At 35.3% G+C, this 21,593-nt stretch overlaps 1 protein-coding gene across 1 annotated transcript in view; it reads right to left on the reverse strand.

Annotated features, from left to right (window-relative positions):
• Gucy1a2 (guanylate cyclase 1 soluble subunit alpha 2) overlaps nucleotides 1–21,593 on the reverse strand; it is a 400,022-nt gene that overhangs the window by 53,805 nt on the left and 324,624 nt on the right. The gene's annotated exons all lie outside the window — the stretch shown is intronic.

Here is a 21,593-nt window from a genome sequence, read left to right on the forward strand (position 1 = left end):
AGTAAAGACATAAGAAAAGTCCTCTCATATTTCTGACAGGATGAGAAAAAAGTTACCACTTTGAATACGCTCAGAGAATTCTCTTTAAAAAAAAAGTTTACTCTTCAGGAAAAATATTTCAATATTAATTTGAAAAGAAAAAATCATTCTGGATTATCTAAGTGGATCCTAAATTCATTTAAAATGTGTCCTATTAGTGAAACAGAGATATTAAAGACAGGAAAATAGATGTCCATGTAAAGGCTAAGGTAAGGTAAGATTAGAGCAGTTCAGCCACACCCCAGGAATGACAACTAACATAGAGGGAAGCACCAAAGAATGTATTCTCTCCTGGAGTCTCCAGAGAGTGTGTCCCTCTCAATATAGTGATTTTAGACTTCTGGCCACTAGAATCATGAGAAAATACCTTTGAATTGCTTTAGGTCACCAAATTTATTATTTTAATATTTACAACAGCCACCAGAAACCAATACGGCATACTAAAAGTCAAGTGAAAGTGAACTCTAACGTGAAGAAGCAAGCATCACAACCAAAAGTGGTTATGATACAGGTTTTAGAATTATTGGGTAAACAGTAAAAATAATAATAATTAATGAAACTAATGAAAATGCAATACCAACTGGTAATATAAGCAGACAGATGGAAACTCTAAGAAAGAATCAACTAAAAATGTTAGAAATAAAAATATTGCAGCAGAATGAAAAATGTCTTTACTATGCATATCAGGAGATTTGAGAAGACTGAGGAAAAAATTAGTGAGTAAGCTTGAAGATAAATCAATAGAAACTTCCCTAATAGAAATTAGAGGGAAAAATGAATGAGCAAACAAATATAATATGTTTTTTACTTAAGACTTGGGGCAATTTAAAAATGTAGCATAATTATAATTAGAATACCAGAAGAAGAAGAAAGAAAAAAACAGAACAGATGACTGAATAGATACCAAGTCTCATATCTAGGAAACTCAAGAGAGAACCAAGCAGGATAAATATAAAAAAAAAAAAAATCTGCACTCAGGCATATCATATTCAAACTTCAGAAAAACAAAGGCAAAGAAAAAAATCTTGAAAGACAACATAGAGAGAAAATAAAACATCTTTAGAGCAAAATAAGAATTGCATTTTACTTCTCATTTAGCAACCATGTGAAACATTTCTAGTGTTAAAATATATGTCATATTTTTCTATATTCAGTAAAATTATCCTTCAAAAGTGAAAGAGAAATAGAAATCTTCTCAAATAAACAAAAATGAGGGAAGTCATTGCCAGAATTTGAATATGTAGTTGGATTTTATAGGGTAGCACAAGGATTGTTGTTATAGATATAAAATATTTCCCAAAAGACTCATGTGTTCAGAGAAGGGGCTTTTGACAGCCAATTGGATCATGGAGATGATACACTCATCAGTGGATTAATTAGTGAATCAATAGCTCAATGTGCTATTAGGAGGTTGGGTCTGGTCCAAAGAGGTGGATCACTTAAGGCATGACTTGTAAGGGTGTATTCTTATTCCTGGCTTCTCCTTTCATTCTGCTTCTTGGTTGTCGGGCAGCAGCATCTTTCCTCTGTCATGCCCTTCCACCATGCCATTTGTGCCTTGAAGCTAGCCAACTATGGACTGAAGCCACTGAAACTGGGAGCCAGAAGAAGCCTGCCCTTCTTTAATTTATGAGTATCAGGTGTTTTGTCACAGTGACGGGAAAGTGACTAATATCCACTCTTTTAAGAAATTAAATATTGAACTAAGACAGGTAAAATTAAGCCAACTGTGCACCTAAGCCTGACCTTTTCCTTCACTAGACAGCTACAATTCTGAATTTGAGTTTCAAAATTTAATCACTTTGATACATGTAACTCTAGTTCTGTAACCAATTTTGTCCTCCCACTGAGCTCTTGTCCAGAAGGTGGCAAAGTATGAAGTCCATGGTCACAGCAATGGGGAACAAACCAAATATAGTCTATTAGAAAGAATAAAGAATAGTTCTCATTAAATAAGAGGTACTCCAAGGGAGGATACCAATTTGTGAATACACAAATTCAGGCGTTTGTATCCACTGTTCCTGGATCAGTAAGTCTGCCAAGTTATATTTGAAAAGAGAGGTTCTGTCATACTAGTGGAGAAAGAAAACCCTAGACCTCAACTTTTAGTGGAGGCTTATGAGAGGGCTCTAATAGGGAGTCAGAAGTCACCCTGGAAAGAGGATACCTGGAGAGCACTGAGAGTACCTCATGGAAGGCTCCAGGCTGGATGTAATAAGCAAGTGGAGGTTTCTCTGCTGGATACCCAGTCCAGCTGTTGGGATTCGGTTTCCACCAGAGGACCTTTGAGCACTCACTGGAGAGCAGCCCCAGCCTGAGTCTCAGAATTGTCACACTGACTTTCCTCAGTTCCTCGAATTCAGAGATAGACCTCAGAAAGGAATCCAGCTGCCTTCTTGGTCAACATTCCCACTGTCCCTAGGAAGTCAACGGGGATTAATGAGGAGGTTGCTGGGGAGTTTATCTCCTGCTTTGAGAGTGGTAGCCAGTCTAGTAGCTTTTAACCAGTGACAGGGTACACACTATTTTTTAGAATGTAAAAGGAATAAGAATATTTTTTAGAATGTAAAAATTGAGGTCTGGTCATTCTGCCACACTTACCTCTCCATACAGAAGTGAGTCCCATGTTGGGTGCTGAAGATGTAATCAATTCTCTCCTCTCTCTGGGCTCTTGTTCTGAAGATGATGAAGTATGAAGTCCATAGACACAGTGGTGGGGAATGAACTAAGTATAGTTTATTAGAAAGGACAAAGAAAAACTCTTGCTAACCAAGAGGGGTTCCAAAGGAGGACACTGAGGAGGCACCCAAGTTGGGCTATTTTGATGGGTGTGTGAAACAGTGAAGTTGTTGCTTTTAGGAAGGCTTCTGAAGTCAGGAGGAGAAGATTTCTCTTGCACCTCAATTTCCAAAACTTATCTCAGTTTACCCAGGCCCTTGTCCTTCAAAACAATGTGGTTGCTATTTTTAGCTAGGCCTCTGATGTTAGGAGAATATATTTCCCTGTCCTCTAGCTTCTGGAAGCAGACTTCAGTGAGGTTCTCTCCTGTGTTCCAATTTTCATAGGGTATTTCAGTTTACTCAGGTCCCTCTCCAGTCTATTTTTTATTTCTTGGTCTCAGTTCTAGCTAAATTAGAATTATATTGTATGATTATAAGAGATGTGATCAAAGAAGTGTGTTTATATTAAACCTTTATTACACTAAAAGACATTCCTACTAATCCTCCTCAAAATATCCTCCTTGCTTTGAATAAACTTATACCATTGTTCTTGCCACTTTCTGAAGAAATTCCAGAAGTCCTCTTTCAGGAGTTTATTTTAGTTTCTCTGTCATGCCTGCCTTGATGTCCTTAATTTATTTTAAATGTTTATGGAAATTTCTTTCAAATAAACACATTAAGGTGGGTCCTCATTCACCTTAGTCACAGGATCTGGCTCCATGTAACTTTTGGCTTTTCTGTCAAAATGAGCATAAAATGCAAAGGTTTGAATCAAGCCAGCCAGTCAAAAACACCCATGAAAGAGGACTTTCAGCAGTACTTCAGAAAGTGGCAAGAACTTTAAATGTGCTCAAAGTGAGGGAGTATTTTGAGTGGGATTAATGGCAATGTGTCTTTTACTGTAATAGATTTAAAAATTTTAAATGTTCACAGCAATTTTCGATCACAGCTCAGTATCGCACTTCTGAACTATTTCTGTGTATGTCTCATTGGCCCATGTATTGCTGCCTTAAAAAGGTTTTATTTTGCACCACTTTTGAAAAAAAATTTTGAGTACAGAGTTCAGTAAATGGACATTTACCTTAACAGACTGGAAACCATCTTACTATCTTCTGGCTTCTGTTGCTACTACAAGTCTATTTTTTACTTCTTTGTAGGCAGTCTTTTCTGTTTCACTAAATTTAAAGTTCTTACATCCAAAATTCTGCAGTTTTTCTATATTCTATTTTTTTTTTTTTTTTTTTTGGTACTGGGGATCGAACTTGGGACCTTGTGCTTTCAAGGCAGGCAGCGGAACCACTGAGCTAAATCCCCAGCCGCGACACATTTTTTTTTTTTTTTTTTTTTTTTTCTTTCCGGTACCGGGGATCAAACTCGGGTCCGTGTGCTTGCGCAGCAGGCGGTGAAACCACTGAGCTAATTCCCTGGCCCTTTTTTTTTTTTTTTGTACCAGGGATCGAACTCTGGTCCTTGTGCTTGCGCAGCAGGCGACAAAACCACTGAGCTAAATCCCCGGCTATATTCTATTTCTTATCTGCTCTACTTTGGTATTGCTTGGCTTCTAAGTATTCTGAAAAATATAAGCCATTATTTCTTTGACTATTACTACTCTCCCATTTTCTCCCATCACCCCTATTCTATTCCCTTATGGCATCCAGTTAAACATGCTAGCTCTTCTAATTCCACCGTCCATGCCTCTTGATATTTATCTTGTATTTGCATCTCTGTTTGCCTGACAAGCATTCTCATTTTTTATTCTAGTTTCCCTTTCACTATTCTTTTGTAATAATATCTAATCTGATGTTAGGCTTAAAGATTCAATTTTAAGTTTGTTTTTCCATTCATTCATTTCCTTTTTTTCTTTTTTTTTTTTAGTTTTGTCTATTCTGTTTGCTATATGTTTTTATTTTAAGGCCCCTTTAAGTTTTTTAAAACTATAAGCACATTCATTTTATATTCTATGTGCCATTAATTTCGATATCTGAAAAATTTTAAAACATTAACTCCCTACATTTTTCAGCTATTTCTCAAAATGACTTATTTTATTTAGTTATTGACAAGTTCCTTGAAACTTATCTGACCAAATGTCTTTTTGTTTGGGCAAAGGTAGGGTCCTCCAAAACAAAACGAAACAAAACAAAACAACACCCAATTCTTTCTGTTTGGTAATTTCAAACAACCCTAGATTCCCCATATGGGTAGCTGCGATTGTGACATCTTTACTTTCTTTTTTTTTTTTCTTTTACTACTACATGTTTGCAGTACATAATGATCACTTTCATCATGGAGAATTTGTTCATGTACATAACATGTTTTAATTCTTTTTCTTTGTTCCCCTCCCCTCCTTCCAATCATTCTTCCTGTCCCCTCTCTGCATTCTTTCTTCCCCTTCCCTCTCTCCAACCCTTCTTCACCTCCCCATTGGCAAAAGCTCTACTTTCTGATGGATCAATTTACAAAAACTACATTTCATGCACAAAATTATAAAAATTTTAAAAAATATTATCTAAAATTACCTTCAAGCTATGAGCGCAAAGGTTAATATGGAATATTCATGGGTTTCAAGTTTAGACTTGGGTCCCAACTCCACAAAATGTCAATACATATATGCAAATATTCAAAAGCTAATAAAAGTCAAAAATTTAAAGCACTTCTAGTCCTAAGCTTTATTTAGAATAAGGGATATCATATATGTATATATTCTTTTTAGATCTGTATAAGAGAGCTATAATGAACTGACTGCTCCAGTCCTCTCAAAATATAAATGTTGAAATTCTAACAGCCAGTGTGTTAACATTAGGAGGTGATACTTTGCGAAGTGATTAGGTTGTGAAGGTGGATTTCCTGTATTCTATTTCTTATCTGTTCTACTCATGAATGGGACTCATGTCCTTATAGCAGAGGACCCAGGAAGCTTGTTCATCCTTTCCATCCTGTGAGAACACCTGTGTAAGGCCCTATCTGTGAGGAAACTGGCAGGCCCTCACCAGACACTGAAAATGTGAAAGTTTTAATTTTGGATTTCTTAGCCTCCAGAACTATGAGAAATAAATATCTGTTGTTTGTAAATAACCAATATCTATGGTATTTGGTTATAGCAGCCTAGATAAGAAAAGAGCTCAGTTACCTAGATTGTCATAGTTCTAGATAGTGAACACAGCATTTTTCTTTAATATTCAAGCTGAAAGTTTTCATTATTTGAACTGGCAGTATTAGTTGACTTCAATCATTGTTATTATTCTTACATTTGAATTTATACACATTTTATTTTATATTTTTCTCAACCATGCCCTCCCATATTTGGTGGTAATTTTACATATTATTTCTCTTTATATTGTTTACTTTTAAATTGGAATACAATTATTGTAAAAAGTTGAATAGTAATCAACATTTAAGTCCTCTTTTTAAAAATATATGACCTTAAAAAACTTAAATGTGATCAATTACTCCCATCTTATGTGTCATTATTTTCTTTATTACTCCACTTTGAGTTTTTAAAATATCTTCAAGTGGCATTGTGGTTATTATTTACTCATGTTGCCAGTGCTTATTTGGACTTATCAAAGTATTCACTGATATCTTTGTTCTTATTTTTCCTATTATCCTAGATCATCTTTCTGAGACTTTCTATTTCTTCCAGAAATATGTTTTAAAGTAGTTCTTTTGATGAGTTCATCTTTATATAAAAATGTCTTTATTTTGCCCTAACTCTTGAATTCTAAATTTATAGTTTTTTGTCTCTGGTCATGAAAATTTGTCATGCTTTCTGGATGTTATGGTTACTGAGAACTATGCTGCTTGTCTAAATTTCATTCCTTTGTAGGAAACCTCTTGTCTGTGGATTATTTTTAAGGTCTACTCTTGTATAAGATGCTTCTATCATGTTTACTAAGTGCCTCTTCTTTTCATGATTTTGACCATTTTTGTTTGTTTGTTTGTTTGTGTCTGGTGGCAGTTTATCTTTTGAGTGCATGCTTTAAAATATTTAGATTCTGAGCTAATATTTGTTAGTATTTTATCTTTGGGTATTTATGTTTATTCTGGGTTTAGGTAGTGGTAGTGTCACTCCAGAGATATTTTGCTTTTCTTCTTTTTTCCTAGGTATCTAAAAAATTTCACTACAAGGGGGAAAAGAATTTTTTATGGTAATATACTTTACAGAACCTAATTCTGGTCTGGGCTAATCAATTCTTCTGGGAAACCATTATTTTTGTCTCACTTAAGCCATAGAGACAGAAAAATGTCTTTTATGCAGCTTTCCCAGAAAGGGTGGTTTTATCTATCTCTTTCTTTCCTAGAGAATTTTTTTTTTTTACCAACTGCAACCTCATAAGAGTCTGGCATTGATCCTGAGGTTTTCCAATTCCCTGTGGCTTATTCTCTTATATCTGTTAGGTCTTAAAATTCCTTGCTTAATGAGATCAGCAATCACATTTTCTGTAATTCCACAAGGCTTCTAAAGTATCAGCTCAAGTGTTTCACTTATTTTGGCTTCTAGATCATCCTCTTGTGTTATAATGTATATATTTTGGGGTGGGGATTTAGCTCAGTGGTTCCACTGCCTGCCTCGCAAGCACAGGGTCCCGAGTTCGATCCCTGGTACCAAAAAAAAAAAGATATAATGTGTATATTTTATCCTTCTTTTCTAGCTCTTTTCTTTTCATATTTTTAGGGGATAGAGGTTATTCTTGACTATTTTCTCTAGAACTTATTCATCAATCAGACCTCAGTTTAAGAGTTACATCTTCAGTGATTTCTTTCTTCATTCCTATTGCATGTATCACCGTACTTGGGTTTCCCATATCATTTAGAATTCATATTCATAATGTAATTGTGCAGTTACTCCCCACAATTTATATAGTCTCCTCACATGAGGACAAACATATTTTTAATGATAGTCTAAGACCCCAAAGCACAGTTGTAGACACAAAGTATATGCTCAGTAAATAACTTGATGAATGAATGAATGAATGAAGAACCTGGGGATGGATGACAAAAAATGAATAAACATCATTCTTAACTGTCAGAATGAAAGCTCTGTAAAGTAAGATGATCCTGACTTAAGGAGAAGAAAAGTACAAAAAGAACAGATTTTGTATTGTTACTGGCCACTCAGGTCCATATGCTAAAGTCCCATTTACTCGCCACCAAAGCAAAGCAGACCTTTTTGGTGAAAAGGAAAAAGGCTTCATTCAAAGCTAATTCCAAGTGTAACCACTTTTCTCCCTCTGGGCTCTTGTACAGAAGAATGAAGCTAACAGGACAGCAATGGGGAAAGAACTGGATGTAGTTGATTAGAAAGAACAAAGAAAAGATCTTGCTAGCTGAAGGAGATTCCAACAAGAGAGGATACCACTTAGGCACCTGAATCTAGGAGCTTATATGCAGTCTTTGGTGCACAAAAAGGGTAGTTTTCCATTGGCAGTACTATCTGGTGCCATTTTCAAACTTGATGGGCATATAGAAATGAAGTTATGCAGCTGCCACTGTTGCTAGGCTTCTTCTCTTCAGAATTTTAGTTATTTGTCCTTCATGCTCCAATTAAGCTATTATCTCTTGCCTTTCATTTCCTAAAGCTTATCTCAGTTTACTCAGGCCCTTGCCTTAATTTGTCTACTTTCTATCTCTTAGTCTCACAAGGAGATAGAAGACCTCACTTGCTGCAAATCTACATCTCACCTTGTTCAAGTTTGTAAGGGTCTATTGTAACAAGAAACAGAGAGGACAGAGAATACAATGAAATAATAAATATTTTCAGGCTTGCTATGTTGCTCCCAGCTGTCTTCCACTCCCTCCTTTCCTTGTAGAAAGGAAACTGGGCTCCAATCTCTTGCTGTTAGTATTTCCATACTCTGTCCATTCATCTGGCTAGTAGTTATGCCTGAGACATGAAGAAGCTTAGGGAAATAGCTCATCTCCAAAGGAAAAAATTCCAACTTTTAAAGTTACATTTTTCCCTGCCAGTTATTGTGTCCCTATCTAAACTTTGGAAAAATATAAGGAAGTGAACTAAATTTGATGGTTAGCTGTATAATTTATCAAGATATTTGGAAAATATTGCTAATCATCTATCTTTAATGACAGATAACAATAAATACCCAGCTGGTAAGAATGAGATGAAGATGAAACAAAGTGAACAATGTAAAATTGGACTTAGTATATAGTTTGAATTTACTAATAATCATAACCATTCTTCATTTGGGAAAAATCAAAGGAGAATTTAGATGAAAAAACTTAGATTCAGTCTTTAAAAACCCCTCATAGTATAAGGATAAGTAAGAATTGGTCTTGGAGAATTCCACCATAAGTCTTCTAGACTTAATAACCAAATTCAGTAGAGTACCTGGAAACAAGGTCAACACACAAAAATCAATAGCCTTCCTGTACATGAAGAACAGACTCATTGAGAGAGGAACTTGAGAAACAACTCCTTTCACAATAAGATTAAAAAAAATATATCTAGGAATCAGTCTAATGAAGTAGAAGTCTTGATCTGTACTCTGAAAACTACAGTACTTTTAAAAAGGAAATCAAAGAGGATATCAGAAAATGGAAAGACATCCTTTGTTCTTGGGTAGAAAAAACCAATATGATGAAAATGGCCTTATTTCCAAAATTGCTATATAGATTCAATTCAATCCTGATTGAAATTACAACAGCATATTTCACAGAACTAGAGAAAACAATCCAAAAATTCATTTGGAACCAGAAGAGATCTAGAATAGCAAAAGCAATTCTAAGCAACAAACACAAGGCAGGGGGCATCACAATTCCCAACTTGAAATTATATTACAAAGCTACTGTGATAAAAACAGCATGGTACTGGCAAAGAACAGACCAGAGGATCAATGGAACAGATTAGAAGATGCAGAAACAATACCAGACACACTCAGCCACCTCATCTTTGACACAGGAGACAAACACTCTCACTGGAGGAAAGATAGCCTCTTTAATAAATGGTGCTGGAAAAACTAGGTTTCAATTTGCCAAAGATTAAAAGTAGATCCATACCTCTCATCATCCACTAAACTAAAATCAAAATGGATCAAAGATCTAAATATTAAAACATAAACACTAAACTTGCTAGAAGATAGGTTAGGTAGAACTATTGAAGACACTGGCATAGGAAAAGACTATATGAACAAAACCTCAGTCACAAGGGAGCTAGCACAAAGAATCAACAACTAGGATCTCATCTTATTAAAAAGCTTCTGCACAGCAAGAGAAACTACCAACAGCATGAAGAGACAACCCACAATGTGGGAAAAAATTTTACCAGCTGTTCCTCAGACAAAGATATACTATCTAGAATCTATAAAGAACTTAAAAAAATCAGACCTCCCAAATTAGAAACCCAACAAAATGGGCTTCTAAAATGAACAGACATTTCTCAAAGAAGTAGAAATAGCAAATAAACATATAAAAAATATTCAACATCACTAGTAATTCAAGAGATACAAATGAAAACAATGCTGAGATTCTACCTCACTCCAGAAAGAATAGCTGCTACCAAGAAATCAACCAATAACAAATGCTGGCAGGGCTGTGGGGAAAGAGGAACCCTTTTCTAATGCTGGTGGGAGTGCAGACTGCTGCAACCACTGTGGAAATCAGTGGGGAGATTCTTCAAAAAACTAGGATTAGAGGTCCCATTTGACCCAGCTATTCGCCTGCTGGGTATCTTCCCAAAAGAATTAAAAGCATCATACCACAGCTATATATGCGCATCCATGTTCATAGTGACACAGTTTGTAATAGCTAAATCTTGGAAACAGCCCAAATGCTCATCAACTGGTGACTGGATAAAGATGTGTTTTTCTTTTTTTTAGTAAAATGGAGTACTACTCAGCCCTAATGAATGATAAATGAGAGACATTTATAGCTAAATGAATGCACATTGAGGCCATACTCTTAAGTGAAATAAGTAGGACACACATGTAAATACCGAATAGTTTCTCTGGTGTGAGAGACTACAGAGTGAATGACGACGAAAATGTATAGATAATGTGAAATAGGAAGAAAAGGCTCAAAGGGGAATTAGAAGTGGGCGGGGGGAGTAGGGGAAAGGAAAGAAGGGAAAGAAAAATACATGAAAAAGAAGGAAAAAACAGAAACAAAGTCTTTGTAAATAGGGAGGGGTGGAGGGGTGGAAGGAGGGAACAGGGATGGGAAAAACAAGATCCAAGATATATCATGTATAGGTACAAATTCCCAATAATGAATGTGATCATAATGTATCCCTAAAATATACCAATAAACTTAATGAATTATAAAAAGGAATTGGCCTTGAAACATGGGAGCGATTTGTGGATCAAGGGAACATTATAATATCTTTCCTTATCATAATAAACCAGGAAAAGTTTTTCTGAGATATCTTTTTCTCTTAAATGTGCTATTTGAATGTGCTATTCAGCCTGTATCAGCCACTTAAATCACTTCTGTGCCTCTCACATTGGTGCTAAATTGAAAGTCCTTTATCTTAATGAGACATCTTGGTAATGAAGTGCCAGATCTGTGATTCCAAAAAAGAAAAACCAATCTTTGCCATATATGGGCAGCTGTTTCCACAAGCTCAGTATTACCATTAATCATGAACCTCTTTCTAGAGAAGATGAGGAAATTCTTCCAGGTGAATGATGAGGACCAGGAGGAAGGCAAAGAATCTTTTTAAAGTGTTTAAATTAAGCTTTTACTATCCTCTTCACACAGTAGATTCTATCTCAAAGGCTTTGCCCTCAATGCAGTTAATAATTTAAAAGAAGAATGATTTTTCAGTGATATTAAAACTCACATTACATTTTGTCTGGTCCATGAGCTGTCTCCATTTGTACACAGGACAGGAAGCTTCTTACACAATGTGATTTAAAGTGCATTAGGAACTATCAAGCTGAAGTGTTATCTTCTACATACTATTTAACCATTGCTGATTACTCTTACTTTGAAAATATAAATATCTCTAATACACTGAATTGGATACACTGGAATAGTAGCTATGTCTAAAATAGGTTATATATTCCAGAGGCCCATAGGTAAATTAAATAATTCTGAAATATTTTCATCCTTGTGGCCATCCTGCCAAATCCAATCCACCCATTTCCCATTGGATAGCAGTCAATCAAAAGTTACATGAATATTTATGGCTATGAACTAATATTATAATTTGCTCAATCTTTAAACCATGGATTCAGCTATGGATTACAACCCATCTTCAGTGATCAAAGAACAACTTCCTCAGATCAAAGCAATTAGGTTTGCTTCAGATTTCAAATCTGCACAGAACACAAAAAGAGGAAAAGAGAGGATATTTTCCTCCTTCAGTTATTGAACAGAAGTACTATAAAAGGCATTTATTTCCACAAAAAAGCCAGTCTGAGGAGCAAGTCAACACACAAAGGAGGGTGGAATAACAGTTAATTGGAGTCTGTGTATACTGCACAGGAATTTGTAGTTCTATGCACCTATAAGTTTTATTTACCTTTATTTTATTTTTAGTGTTGTTGCTGCAATACTGGGTATTGAACCTAGGGCCTTCACATTGAGCTACATTCCCAGATCTATGTCCCACACCCCTTTTCTGAGACAAGGTCTTTCTAGGTCACTAAGTTTCCTGGTTTAGGCTTGAACTTGTGATCCTCCTGCTTCAGCTTCCCAAATTTCTGGGATTACAGGTAAGCACCACCATGCCTGGCTCAGTACACACATTTTAAAAGGAAATGCTTTTCCATCACTAGCTCTTAATGGTTCTGCTATGTTTTAGATTCTTAACATTGGGATAACCTCATTCCAATAGTACTCCATAGAGACATTAAAAGGCACTGGAGGATAGATAAGGAAAATTTCATTTAAAGAAAGAGACAATAGCAATTACTCTGAAGAATGGTGAAACATTCTCTGGTAGTCAACACAAGAGACAAATATTCTTGCAAAGTAAAAACAAAAAAATCAACACTCATTGCTAATAATGACCCTCAGTACACCTAAATTGCTAAAATGAAATTTTGTTACTTAATCTCTAAATTAAATTTTGCAATTAAATTTTAGTTTCATAAAATACTTTTTTTTTTTTTTCATTTTTCATTGTTTCCTGAACAAAAAAGTCTCTATGGGCAAGTGCTGATCCATGAATCATTGCTTGTAAAGCATTTGTCTAGGCAAGAGATAATTGTATCTGCAGTAGCTACTAGGGCAAAATTGAAGAAGATTTGGTGAAGGTGAAAAAAAGCTAAGGCAAAAATACTCTAGGATTTGATAACATTCGACACACATCATATGTTATATTGAATTATGTCTCAGGTTAATTTTAGTGATCTTACCTCTAAAACTCAGTGATATTTTTAATTTAAATTCTCCTTATAAAGTGTGCCTAAAGTTATAGGTAAATTGGAGAGGATATCCTTTCCCCCAAACTGAATTCAATTAATCACCTGAGCTTTGAAATGGCACTACTGCAGGTGTTCTGGGGTTCTTGTCAGAACTTCAGCCCTGGCTCTTTGGGTTCCTTTCTATGAAAGCTCACATTTAGTCACTGGGCCCAGGCTGGGAAGCAGATACCATATTCTCATTTTCTAATTTTTCTTAGTCTTTCCTCTTAAAGCTCTTCTATATCACTTCCTGATCTTTGGCATACGAATAAATTTCTCCATTGGGAATTGCATAATCAGCTTTCCTATGGCATAATACCTGATCCCCGCAATTTACAGGAGGAAAAGTTTAATTTGACTCACAGTTTCAGGGATTCTGTCTGTGGTTTGCTGACTCCAAGGCAGAAACATCATGGTGAAAGGGAATGAGGGGATGGGGAAGCAAAAATACTTAGTTCATGGTGGCTGGAGAAGCAGAGGAAGGGCACACTATCAGAAAGGACACCTCCAGGACCCAGCCAGACACTCCCAGGATCATGCTTTGTTAATCTCCTAGATGGCTCCCAAGCCAATCAACTTGACACAATTAAACTTAACTGGCACATAAATCAACTCATTCAAATAGAGACCCAGGCTCATTTATCCAATTTATTCTTAATCTTAGTTGAGATAATCTGTGGAACATTTAATGTTATGGAGGATATAGAAATTTAGCATTTATTCACAGGAATGTATTCATATATGAGAGCCAAGAACATAGTGAGATGACATGTAGAATAATGCAAAATATTGAAATCACCTATATATTTAATTAAGAGATTTAAATACCCATAAGGTCAGAGCATTGAACTGCAGCTAAATTCTGATGAATGTACACTCAGTAAATTCCTCCTTATAGCACTTATTTAATACATTAAGGACACCATATATATAAAATCTTGAGATTATAATTTAAACAGACAGTTTTGGAAATTCAGCCTTTGAAAGGAGATATAATGGTATAATATTGGATTGTTAACTCTTTGTTACAATAAACTTGAGAATTCCTAAGACTAAGGTCACCTGAATCACTAATGTTGTCAACAGCTTTTCACAGAATTCATATAAAAGCCACAGATTCCTTCCCCTTTGTTTGTAATTTATAAACAGAACATGTGATTTTAAGTTGAACCCTCAAGCATTCTGCTTTGAGAAACAAAAGCTTATTAATCATAGATCCAGCATCAAAGAATATTTTAAAATGCAAATCATCTCCTTCTTTGAAGTGAGAACATCAGACAAATTACTTACTAAAATAAGAAAATTAAAAACTTCTAAAAGAACTTTATCTTGTCTTAAAAGAGAGACTCATGCCAGGCTTCTCATATTGGGATTTAAGAAAAAAGGACTAGAAAAAGAATTTTCCTTCTATGGAATCTAGGCTGCCAGGAGTACAATTGTCAAATTGGATAGGAATATTGTCATAATTTTCCAACTAATACTTGCATATTATTCTAATATCACTCACTTAAATTGTAACATTTTGAGCTTGCTTCTTTGCATATATGTATCTGTAATCCTAACCTTCATCTGAAAGGCATAAAGCCAGATTAAAGTTTGGTAAAGTACATCTATAGAACTCCTATATTTTGAACAATGAAATCTTATAGTCATTGTTTCTTCATAATGGAAAATGTCCTAGGCTTGAAGGTCAAACCTGACAACTCAAGCTTTCTAGTGCCAGTGTAGTTAAGTCATTCTTATTTCCTTGTTGTCATGATCATTCTAAAGTAGAGACCCCATTTGGGCACTTTGTATGTATCAGATCTTTTCAGATTGTCACCCTCTTTTCACTTAGTGCCCAGTACTCTGTGGGAGGGAGTAGCGACAGGGAGGCTTTGTCTCCTAAGGGATTTATGTCACCCTCCATCCTCTTATATAATCACAGTGATGGTGACACTTTGCAATGGAGTCCCTTTGTCTTCAGTAAAGCTCACTCCACAGGAGTCTGGAAACCTTGTGGGACTCTGTGGTATAGTCAGTGTTTTATTTGGAGGATTTGTTTGCAGATACTAAGCATTTGGTTAGCACAGCTCTGACCATAAGAATTAGAGAAACAAGATTATCCTATAGTTAACATAATTATGGTTATTAAATGATTCCAGCACTGTTTTAAATAGACATACCCATAAGACTGAAATAGTTTACCTTTCCTGAGAATAAGATAGTAAGTAATAGAATTGTGACCAAAGTGACTAGCCAAGAACCAAAATCCTTACTTCTTTTCCTGGTGCCAGTGACTTTCTGCTTGACTAAACCTGTGTCAGGCTCCTCTGAGTCCCTACTGACTAGGCTTCAACCCTTTGGGCTCTGTCCTTGGCCTGCTTAGCCCAGTTTTAGTATGAATCCTGCTGAAACAGTTTAGAGAAAATTTTCCCACTTTTTACTCTTTATATCTGATCACTGTCAATAGCTGATCAAATTCGTCATCCTCCATCCTCATTATACTATCATGCTGGCCTACCCTCATCAGGGATCCTGTTTCAGCCAGATTCCCCCTAAGCTTAATGTTTTTTCTTGGTAATTTTCCATCCACTGACACCATCCCTGTTCTCTGGCTATAAATCCCCACTTGTCTTTGTGGAGTTGGACTTGAACCTAATCTCTCTCCTCTTATGGCAGTGAATAGAGTCTCCCTTACCGTCTTTAACAAGTGTCAGGAAAGGTTTTTCTTTAAGTGGAGTATATAGTTGTAAATCTTCCATCTTTCTTAAACTGGGTATGGGTGTGTGATTGAGTATACAGTCCGGAAGTGAATGAAGGTGAGCTGTGTTGGTACTGCTGGAACTGGCCTTGAATCCTACATAGCAGAGCCCTCTGTCAGCCTAGGTTCCATATTAAGAGCAGGAAGCAGCTTTCTTCCAATCTGGAGACATTCTGATATGATATATCAGAGGGAAATATACATTTATTGCATGAAATCTTTGTGGGTTTAGATTTTTTTGTAAGTCTGGCCTTCTGTAACTAAGGCATTCAGTATAATGCTTTAAAGATGGCTGCTCCTGCAACTGAAGCCTAAACTCTGTGGCAATGGTTTAGAGTCAAAGTGAAGATTTCTGAGATCAAAAAGAACAGGGAATACACTCGGTGATAGCAGAAGACTTGGTAAATCTGTTGATGTTGGATAACTTGGAAGGTACTTCAAGTGTTCTTACAGTCTACAATTTCAGAAGTAGTTGAGGGGAGCCAGAATGTTAGTACGTTTTGGCTTTTTGTTGTATTCAGAAAATATTGAAAAAAGAAGGTGAAGTTAGAACAGATCTGAGTGGTTTACAGACAGATTTTGGAAAATGATAACTTTTCTACTCAAAAGAAAAAGAGAAAAAGAAGACTGAATGGTGGAGACCCACTGACTTCTCAGTTTAATAAAGAGACTCAGACCTGTGGCAAGGAGCAGAACATGAGTCTTACTTTACCTTCCAATCTTCTAAGAGGTGTGATTGGAAAATACAGCGAATATTTAAATTTTAAAAATTATTAAAGTAAAGACACATCACCATTAATCCCTCTTGAATTGCTCCCTTCACTTGGAATACAATTATCCTATCAATTTTGCCCTTTTCTGCAGTGGTTCTGGAAGTCCTCCTTCCTTAAGGGTCTCTCGTTGTGTTGTCATCGCTGCCTCAATGTCCTGAATTGATTGAAAACACTTACTTTTGTAATTTTTTTTTCTTTTGGTACCAGGGATTGAACTCAGGTCCTCACGTTTGTGGGGCAGGCAGTGGAACCACTGAGCTAAATCCCAGTCCCCAAAACACTTACTTTTTATGGTCATTTTCACTTTGGGGAAAGAGCCAGAAGTTGCACAGTGGCTCGATCTTGTGAATAAAGTGGAGGAGGACACATCCTAATGTTTCACGAACCTGATTTCCCATGGATGGCACTCAGCAGCATCCACCATATTTTTGAGCACATCTCCTAAAGACATTTAGGAAAGAAACTTTCAGAACTGCTTCAGAAAGTGGTAAGAATGATGGGATAAGTGTGTCTGAATTAAGGGAGAGTATTTTATGGAAGTTAATGGCAATGCATCTTTTACTGTAATTTTTTAAAAAATTTAAACATTCACAGTATATTTCAATCATACCTTATATGTGACATTGAGTTAGCTGTCACTAAATTAAGGGATATTCATGGGAGCACAGAAATAGAGCAGGGATAAAAACTTAAAAAGAGAGCCTTTTCTTGGAATTTTTATTATGGAACTAACTGAAAGCATAGATGAAAAGTCTTCTAAGTTTTAAGCAGATTGTTTTGTACAACAAAAATAGAAAATATGATCCTCTCTTGGAAAAGCAGAGTCAAAATTAATGTTCAACCTCCTAACACATACCAGTGTGCTTTTCCTTCCTTACATTTTCTGAATGAGCGTTTTAATTGAAATTATACAATTATCTTCTCTATCTTTCTAATTTGTATATTTGTGAATACGCAAATAAATGGGGGAGGTGGGAGAGAAGGAAGCAGACAACTTGAGTTTGGTTCATAATTGCCTAGTGGTTGATGGTGATGGCTGCTTATGCAGATCATTTGGTCTTGAACAAAGTGTTGTAATAAAAGGCACGTTGGGCCAGGAGTTTAACTCAGTGGTTTCGCCGCCTGCTGCACAAGCTCAAGGACCCGAGTTCGATCTCCAGTACCAAAAAAAAAAACACCCCACAAAAAGCACGCTGTCGTCTCCCTAGCAGAGGCATTCTAATTAAAGGGAAAATTGTGCAAATCAATATTTCACAGACAGAAAGGCAGTTGTGGTAAAAACTGCTAATCCTTCACCAAAACCATTTCATCATCTTACTTTGCAGTTAAATCCCTGAAAGTTCAAACTGTTAACAAAAGATAGTCTTAGCTTCATCAACTATGCGTCAAAGTAGCTACTGCCATATCTATTTGGTACCAAAGCAAGAAAGTCCATTAGTAACCAAGCCAAAGGCAACTTAATAGGCTCTCTCTGTATGCCTAAATTCTCTCACCTCTGAAATAGAGAAGCTTTTCATAGAATTATAAAGAATTCAAAAATGTACATAAATATTTTTCTATACTAATTCTCATTTAGGACTATTATAAAATGTTTCTCCTACTTCTTTAGCCTATTAAGTGTCAATTCTATTGTTGCCAGGGAAGTAGTTGTCAGCAGTGGCATGGCTTCCAAACAGCAGGTATCAATAAGATGACAAGGCCAAAAGATGAGAATAGCTCTCCTTTGGGAACATGGGATGCAGATTTCCTTGGGAACTGGTATAAATGGGTAGAAATGATTTGCATGGTAGAGACCAAGCAGTTTAGAGGACAGTACTGCTATGATTTGAATATGATTTATCTTCTCTGAAACTCATAGTGGAGTTTAATTCCCACTGTGAGGTTTTAAGAGAGTGGAAGCTTAATCTGACTACAGTGGTTAGAGGTGGAATCTCTTGGTGGTGATTGGGATTAGATAAGGTCATAGGCAAGACTGAATACTGGTGGCTTTATAAAAAGTACAAGAAGAGGAATTGGGATCAGAGGATACATGCAAATCCACTCTTCTTTTCTGACCAGGTGGTGGCCTGCCTTGCCTCAGGATTCTGCTAGCAATAGGTCCATTACCAGATATGGCCGCTAGACATTTGGAACCACAGCCAAAGTAAATCTCCTTTTAAACTTTCCTAGTCTGTGGTATTATGTTATTAAAAACAGAAAATAAAGTTCAAATAAAATAACAAAGTTGACTTGACTTTATATACATACATTGCTACAGTATAGAAATATTGGATTAAGATAGTCTTCTTATAGGTATGTGCTGCATCTAATTTGAATGTTGTATAAGGCATTTATTTAGCTGACATTTCTCTGTGACAGTAATATGATCCCTTTTCTATATCTACCCTTCAGGAAGCCACTATCTGTTAATAAGATGAGTAAATTACATCTTTTCTGTGTTACATATAGAGTACATGAAACTACAGTAATTTTGACCTGTGCTCCTTGGATATGTAGAAGAATTAGAAGATTTCATAAAATAATTTCATACAAAAATAATTTAAATGTATCTCTGCCTAATATTGTATCAGCAGCAGCATCTTCACCCATATAGGTAATGTGTTATGAGTGCTCCATTCACTCAGTTATTGGTCCTCTCATTCTTTCCTCTGTCGTTCATTCATATTCTTAGTGGTCATTTATTTTGTGAAAAAAAACATGTTAAAAAAAGAATCTACAGACTTTTCTTGGGTATAATTTATTGATTTAAATATTTTATGAGTGACAGTTTGAACTTTTAAGGTAGATAAACATATGACTTAGACAATTTTGTAATGAATTATGTAAATATAACACACAGCTGTTATTTCCACTTTGCTTGAGAAGAATCTCAGATTTCCATCACTCATTTTTCATATACAAGTTCACCTTGTTCTGTAGTCTGTAATACAAAGACTAATGCATCATGAAACATGCTATTTACATTGTGCACAATTTGTAATAATTACAAATAAAATAAGCAAATGACTAAAAATGGCATTACATGAAAAGCAAAAAAGATATAGTAGATATTTATAATCCATAAATACTTATGTACTTTGACATGTACTGATTATTCTTAAAATTCTAGAGAAATGAGGCATATTTTATCATTTATCAGAAGATATTTCTCTAAACCTGTATTACTGGATAAAGGTAAACATTTTAAAATAAAATATGAAACAGCAAATGAAACTTTTAAAAATTAATGGTACAGGTTTAAGAGATGCATTCATTAAAAAAAATAGATTGACATTTCAAAATATATGCAATTTAAACATGCCCTACATATATATTAGTATGTTTTCTTGGCATTATTTGAAGACATTGTAATATAAGTTTGTGATAACTAGATTTTTAAAAGAAGTGATTCACAAAGTATAATCTTGATAGCAAAATAGCAGATGTATGCATAATTTACATAGCAAGCCAAGCCAAAAATTTAGACCTATGAAATTGCACCAAATTAGCTGAAATGTTAAAATAACTCAGGTATCTGGTTAGTTAAAACCATCCCATGCAGAAGAAGCTAGTGAAGGCCTAGCATATTACAAATACATATTTTTATTAAGAGGGCAACCTGTGTATTATTATAGTGTGCCTAAATGTTTGATGAAAATGCCCTGGCTATTTATTTTATGCACTGAGTAGGCTAAGTTTGATATCTAAAGTACTGTTTGGGAAGACACCCTTTGGTTTTGTAAAATGGCTACTCACAGTTGAAGAGTCAGAATTCAGGTAGGTTGATTTTGAAATGAATGCACTTAATTGGTGTATTTTAAAAGCATAATGAGACAGCTTTCCCACATGATTACCAAAGTTATAATGTAGTTACAGGTAGCTTTTATAAACTTTAGACTTTTTCAAAAGCAAAACTATTAGGATATTTTCCTAAATAAAGAAAAGGCTGTTCAACCAATTCTTAAAAACACAACCAGAGAGTATTTCTCTTCACTGAGCATTTTTCTATAGAACCTAACTTGACTTCCCTAGTAGACATACCATGTCGTGATGTTATGACTCAATTTCCACATAGCTGGAGTGATTTTTGCTCCAAATTCTTCAAGGAGAAAATGAATTAGTAGCTTGTAAATTTTTCATATGTGGGACTTAGGTATCGTTTCACTAGGAAGCAACAAAGTGGAAGAACAAGTGGGACTTTGGATATCAGCTATTCAAGTTTCATTTTAATTTCTGTCTTGCTCCTCCATATTTCTTCTGTTTCTACAATAATAAAAATATTTTCCTAAAGAAATGAAAATGATAAAGATATTGGCTGTTACACTTCTTCACCTGAAAAAGTATTAAGATTGACTGTAATTTCAAGACAAAGGTTTTCTTAATGACACAAATCATGGGAAGGAAACAGTTTCTTCATAAGTACCAATTCATATGGCAGTTGCCTGTATATTTTCACAATTTCAAAATAACATAGTATGAATGAATAAAAGTGAATTAATAGAATTCTTCCTTTTCACAGCTTTTAATTTTTCTGAATTTTTCATACTCCTTCACTTGACTAACTGATCGTTTAAAATTTAAGACTTCTTAGGCTCATAAATAAAAAATGGGATAAAAAATATCAAAGAGTATCGACTCATTGAAGCATATCTTCCAAACAGAAAAAAGCTACAACAATCTTATACAATTGTCTATTAATGAACACAAACTTATGCCACATAGAAAATGTGAAAAGTGGGCCGGGGATTTAGCTCAGTGGTTTTGCTGCCTGCTGCGCAAGTGCAAGGACCCGAGTTCGATCCCCGGTACAAAAAAAAAAAAAAAAAAAATGTGAAAAGTGGTTTGATCATTAATATATATAAAAAAAATCTGAGAACACAATTTTCAGTATTGAAAATTAGAGAATTTTGAAGTCTAATTCAAGACATCCTCAAATTATTCTAATGCTAGGAGGTCCTAAAATCACTTTTCTATCTTC

The sequence above is a fragment of the Heterocephalus glaber genome, unplaced genomic scaffold (genome assembly GCF_053883595.1).
Source record: "Heterocephalus glaber isolate CG9 unplaced genomic scaffold, H.glaber_assembly_v1.0 deba00001429, whole genome shotgun sequence".
Lineage (NCBI taxonomy): Eukaryota > Metazoa > Chordata > Mammalia > Rodentia > Bathyergidae > Heterocephalus > Heterocephalus glaber.